Source organism: Dicentrarchus labrax, unplaced genomic scaffold (assembly GCF_905237075.1).
Source record: "Dicentrarchus labrax unplaced genomic scaffold, dlabrax2021, whole genome shotgun sequence".
In the NCBI taxonomy this organism is placed as follows: domain Eukaryota; kingdom Metazoa; phylum Chordata; class Actinopteri; family Moronidae; genus Dicentrarchus; species Dicentrarchus labrax.
The window spans coordinates 25,237,985-25,244,673 of record NW_026136721.1 but is presented as its reverse complement, the minus strand read 5'-3'; positions in this window follow the sequence as shown (position 1 = coordinate 25,244,673).

Genomic DNA, 6,689 nt, shown 5'->3' with positions numbered 1-6,689 from the left:
GTAAGGATTTTATTAAGAGAAAATTAAGAGACATCCAGTCTTTGGTGGCAACTAAGCACTCATGGAGAAAGGACAGTTGATTCAGCTTATTGGGTTTCGCAGAGAAGTAGATCTGCATAACAGTGGTATGACATGTCATGGAAGCGGCCCAACAAATGACCCAGAGGAGAACAGAACTGGACCAAGAACCGACCCCTGAGGGACACCACACAGCAGGGGAGCAGAGAGACATGATTATTTATGCAGACATTAAGAATCTATTAGTCAAGGATTCATAGGAATGAAACCAGTTTATGGATGTACCAGAAATGCCAACCCAGTTCTGTAATCTATCAAGTAACATGGCATGATCGATGGTATCATTTGTGTCATGCCATGAAAACAATGTTGATTGATTGATTGATTGATTGATTGATTGATTAATTAATTAAATTATTTGAAGAAGATCATAAGGGATCATACCACAACAATAAAGTGGTCAGTCAGTATTATTTGTGTTCTTGTGTATTCTTTCTTTTGGAAGAGGCATTTTAAGGTCATAATTACAGATATGCTGGGGTTTAGTGTGCTTCGCATCTCCCATAGGCTTCAATAGAACTGGTACCAGGCGGAGCTGAACGTTGGTATTATGACATAATGACCCTTGATAGGGAACTCTGTGAGACCACCATGTGTAAGTGTAACCAGAGGCTCTGTGAGGTTTACGATCAATTACGTCATTGCATGAACAAGATATTGATCCTTGCATGGGGAGTTTAGGAGTTGGGTAAATGTTGTTTAAATGATGTCCTTGTTTGCTGGAATCCTACAAAAGTTAAATGTACACTCCATCTGGGGAGACATTTTGTAAAGCTCACCCAAATTCTTCAATCACCCGCCCTCCCAGATAAATAAAAAAATGCAGCAAAGTTATGGGGCCATTATTGTAGCAAAACAATTTACAAATGTAAGTGGAGAGTTGTTTAACTGTATCTCAGTCCATCTGTGCATAATCAGATTCGCGAATTTGTAAAAGAATCTCTTTGGTCTTTTTCAATTTTTAATTTGTGAATGTACATAAATCTGAAGTAAATTCCACTGAAAGCAATCCGTGACTTTCAATCTCTGTTATGCCAACGCAATTTCCAAAGAAACTTCCTACCCCACCTGCCAGATAGGGATAGAATACAAAGATAAATTCAAAGACTTTGAACTTCAAACTTCGTTTGCTGAAGTAAATTCTACTGAAAGCAATCTTATCTGTCTCAAAAGGGCCAGTCAGTGTGTGCCATTTCCTTAGAAAAATTGAGCAATGTCTTACACATATTTTAGGAGAATTATTAACTCAAAATTTAACTTTGAAGAAAACTGGGAAGCTGTGTGCAAAAAGGGGCACCAGTGTTTGTTTTGCTTTGTCGCAGCTCTTAAAGGTTGCCAACTACTGGTCTGACTGTGGGTGAACTGCCTTCACAAGGTGTTGTGTTTCTATTGTAATAGCGTATCTAAAAAACACAAATAATCTCTCTCTTTTTTACAATTGCACATAAATGTTTTATTAAAATGTTATGATATATCAATGAATCAATCAATCAATCAATAAAGCAACATTGCCACTCCATGGAACAATATCATATGGAAGGCCCTGGATCTAATTATTTCTATGTTGTGTTGTGATAAATAATCTGTTGTCTCGTAGACTTTCTGTAATGTGGATATCTCTCCGAGACTCACTCTCTAAAGATATAGTTACTCTAGATGGTATTACCTTGGCCTCCAGCACCACTGTCAGGAATCTTGGATTTATCTTTGATCAGGATATGTTCTCTAACTCCAACAAAAATTAGACACATCCTGTCACAGATGGATGCAGAAAAACCAATCCATGCATTTGTTACTTCTAGGCTGGATTACTGCAACTCTTTATTATCAGGCTGCCCCAATACATCCATTAAGACGCTCCAATTAATTCAGAACGCTGCAGCACGAGTACTGACAGGAACTAGAAAAAGAGATCATATCTCTCCTGTACTAGCTTCTCTGCACTGGCTCCCTGTAAAATTCAGAATATAATTTAAAATCCTCCTCCTCACCTATAAAGCTCTTCATGGTCAGGCCCCTTCATATCTTAAAGAGCTCATAGTACCCTATTACCCCACTAGAACACTACGTTCTCTGAATGCAGGGCTATTTGTGGTTCCTATAGTCTGTAAAAGTAGAACAGGAGCCAGAGCCTTCAGCTACCAAGCTCCACTCTTGTGGAACCAGCTTTAGTCCATGAGCCAGGGCCCCAAATTTGAGCCATTGGTATCATCTGGGGGGACAAAGTCTCATAGTGATTTTTGGCAAGGTATACACCCCTAGTACTAGAAAAATCACGATAGCAGTGCAGGGGTGGTAGCGAAAACACTTTTTTCAGCTCATGAAGTTACTAACCCCTTAAGATAAATTCCGTTTTTGAAATCTGGTGTATATCTGGTTTAGGCTCATGGTAGGGATATTGTCAATATTCTATAATATGGTGCTTGGTATCGTTGGAAAGGGGACCTTTTAGGCTTTCATTTAAGCCCAGTGCTGAATCTGTCTGACAAACACAGAGGTCACATGACTTCTTTAAACCAGAAATAATACACATTTTCTCACAATTTCCGCCTAAACTGTATGGCCGGCCTTCCATCCAGTGCAGCACCAACTGTTCACCTTCCTCCTCTGTCTCCATCTCCCATCCTCTGCCAACAGGGCTTGGTACTTGTGGGGCCTTTTCTAAACATCTTCTCCAAATACCAGCCTGATAGTTAGCTCGCAGTGTGTGTTGCCTCCAGTGTTGGGCAAGTTACTTTTAAAAAGTAATTAGTTACAGTTACTAGTTACTTCTTCCAAAAAGTAACTAAATTAGTTACTCAGTTACAAATTATAAAAGTAACTAGTTACTTCAGAAAGTAACTATTGCGTTACTTTCAAGTACATTTTTAAATGCTCAGATGTGACCCCACCTCCACGCCTCTTTAACTGAACTTAAAATACATGTGCATGTTCAATTATTTATGATAAATCTGAATATTATAATGAGATGGACACTTAATACAATCCATTATTAACAGAAACAATGTACACAAGTCTAAACTATTTTAATGTTGCTGTGGGAAAAAGTGAGACTAGCCTCCAGTCAAATGCCATGTATGTAGATATTATGTTTATATAGTGGATCGATTCAAATAACACAATAGATGTTTTGGAACTTTTGATATTTATTGCCCCTCAACAGGCCACAGCTGGGCAAAATTAAATTGTGCTTGTTAAGCACTATACCATAAATAAATAACAAATATATACACTCTTTGTAGTGCAAATAAAACAAAAAAAAACTTCAGACAATTGGTAGATATACTGTACTTCAAGTATTTTCTTCCTCGAAAAAGTAGAACAGTGTAACAATATGAGGTGCTTTCGATCTAACATAATAATAATAATAGCATAATGTGCATTTCACGATTACATTCGTTCCTTTAATTTCTTGGAGGGAACAGTAATAGCTATACTTCCATTTAGAGAAGGCTACTTTTGGATTATTTGGGCTCGCCATACCTGTCTCTCGTTGAGTGACTCGCTTGTGTTGTTGGTTGTGTGTGCGACTATGCGTGCTTTCGAACACCCGCCCAACTCTACCTCTGATTGGCTTACCATGAAATTTTACTCAACCTCAGCCAATCGTCAGCATTTATGTGCTTGTCTCGTGCACTGTCCACTAACCAAGGAAGAACAGTAAAAAAAAGTCTTTGCCTCTCGGCTCAGAGATCTAGTTGGTCTGATAAAAAAAAAGCTTCAATTATAGTAACGCGCCGCATTTTTTGGCAGTAATGGTAATGGTGTTATTAAAATGGGAAGAGTAATCAATTAGTTTACTCGTTTCTGAAAAAAGTAACGCCGTTATTTATAACGTCGTTATTCCCATCACTGGTTGCCTCAAGCTATCCTTGCACGGTGGGAGTTGATGACTCTCGATTTCACCTTTCCATCTGCTTCTTCTTGTTGACATTGAAAAGTTGACACCTCCTCACTTTCTTGATATGTGATTCTGTAACATTTGTCAATCACAGTTGCATATAGAATCTTCTCCTGTAGCTTTTCTCTGTATTCTGGCTTCCTCCATTCATTCACTATGAAGCTAATGAAACTAGTTTTGTTATTGACTTTGGTCAGGAAGCTCCTCCACTGCCTCACCATCTGTGTGCTTGTGATATCCTGCAACTCATGACCAGTCTCTTCACCCCGTAGAGATCTTTTACTATTCTTGATTGAGTTCTGCTTGTATGTGTCGAACACAACATCTATTCTTCTACTCTGACTGCCTTCCCTCAGAGCCTTACCCAGGATTGTTGTGGCAACATCTCTGAAAGTAACTTCATCACCTTTCACTCGTTGGACATCCAATCAACCACTGTGGCAGAGTTTTCTGGGTGTTTCTCCTGTAGTGCTACATTTTTCTGCAAGGCTATGGCCAAAGTAGCATTGTTTGTTTTTCTCAGTGTGAATAAAACAAATAAACAAAGCTCTGGCTCTGAGGGAAGGCAGTCAGAGTAGAAGAATAAATGTTGTCTTCGACACATACAAGCAGAACTCAATCAAGAATAGTGTAAGATCTCTACATATCAAGACAGTGAGGAGGTGTCAACTCTTCAATGTCAACAAGAAGAAGCAGATGGACGACTACTTCTCCATGCCGCCCATGCCGCAAGAGAGGGATACCAATCTATAGTTATCTGTTCAGAAGACACAGATGTCTTTATCATGTCTTTAGCCTTCTGTGACAAGATTGAGGCCCCATTGTTCCTGAAGTGTGTCACAAGAACCCGTACAAGGCTGGTAGCTATCAGGAAGGTTGCAGCCACTGTTGGCATGGACACTTGTAGGGCTCTCATTGGGTTGCATGCCTACACAGGATGTGACACTGTAAGCGCTTTTGCAGGCAAAGGGAAGACAAGGGCACTTACACTCCTGATGAACAACAAAGAAACACAAGACACATTCTTGAAGTTGGGCCAAGAATGGGACCTCTCACCAGAACTGAGCAAAAAACTGGAGGCATTTACATGTGTCCTCTATGCCCCAAAAGCATCAACCACCATGATCAACAAGCTCAGGTACCACCTTTTCTGTGCAAAGAAAGGTGAAATCGAGAGTCATCAACTCCCACCGTGCAAGGATAGCTTGAGCCAACCAGTGATGGGAATAACGGCATTATAAATAACGGCGTTATAAATAACGGCGTTACTAACGGTGTTACTTTTTTCAGTAACGAGTAATCTAATTCATTACTCTTCCCATCTTAATAACGCCGTTACCGTTACTGCCAAAAAATGCGGCACTGTTTTTTTTATCAGACCAACTAGATCTCTGAGCCGAGAGGCAAAGACTTTTTTTTCCTGTTCTTCCTCGGTTAGTGGGCAGTGCACGAGACAAGCGCATAAATGCTGACAAAAACAAACAATGCTACTTTGGCCATAGCCTTGCAGAAAAATGTAGCACTACAGGAGAAACACCCAGAAAACTCTGCCACAGTGGTTGATTGGATGTCCAACGAGTGAAAGGTGATGAAGTTACTTTCAGAGATGTTGCCACAACAATCCTGGGTAAGGCTCTGAGGGAAGGCAGTCAGAGTAGAAGAATAGATGTTGTGTTCGACACATACAAGCAGAACTCAATCAAGAATAGTGAAAGATCTCTACGGGGTGAAGAGACTGGTCATGAGTTGCAGGATATCACAAGCACACAGATGGTGAGGCAGTGGAGGAGCTTCCTGACCAAAGTCAATAACAAAACTAGTCTCATTAGCTTCATAGTGAATGAATGGAGGAAGCCAGAATACAGAGAAAAGCTACAGGAGAAGATTCTATATGCAACTGTGATTGACAAATGTTACAGAATCACATATCAAGAAAGTGAGGAGGTGTCAACTCTTCAATGTCAACAAGAAGAAGCAGATGGAAAGGTGAAATCGAGAGTCATCAACTCCCACCGTGCAAGGATAGCTTGAGCCAACCAGTGATGGGAATAACGGCATTATAAATAACGGCGTTATAAATAACGGCGTTACTAACGGTGTTACTTTTTTCAGTAACGAGTAATCTAATTCATTACTCTTCCCATCTTAATAACGCCGTTACCGTTACTGCCAAAAAATGCGGCACTGTTTTTTTTATCAGACCAACTAGATCTCTGAGCCGAGAGGCAAAGACTTTTTTTTCCTGTTCTTCCTTGGTTAGTGGACAGTGCACGAGACAAGCGCATAAATGCTGACGATTGGCTGAGGTTGAGTAAAATTTCATGGTAAGCCAATCAGAGGTAGAGTTGGGCGGGTGTTCGAAAGCACGCATAGTCGCACACACAACCAACAACACAAGCGAGTCACTCAACGAGAGACAGGTATGGCGAGCCCAAATAATCCAAAAGTAGCCTTCTCTAAATGGAAGTATAGCCATTACTTTTCCCTCCAAGAAATTAAAGGAACGAATGTAATCGTGAAATGCACATTATGCTATTATTATTATTATTATGTTAGATCGAAAGCACCTCATATTGTTACACTGTTCTACTTTTTCAAGGAAGAAAATAGTTGAAGTACAGTATATCTACCAATTGTCTGAAGTTTTTTTTTGTTTTATTTGCACTACAAAGAGTGTATATATTTGTTATTTATTTATGGTATAGTGCTT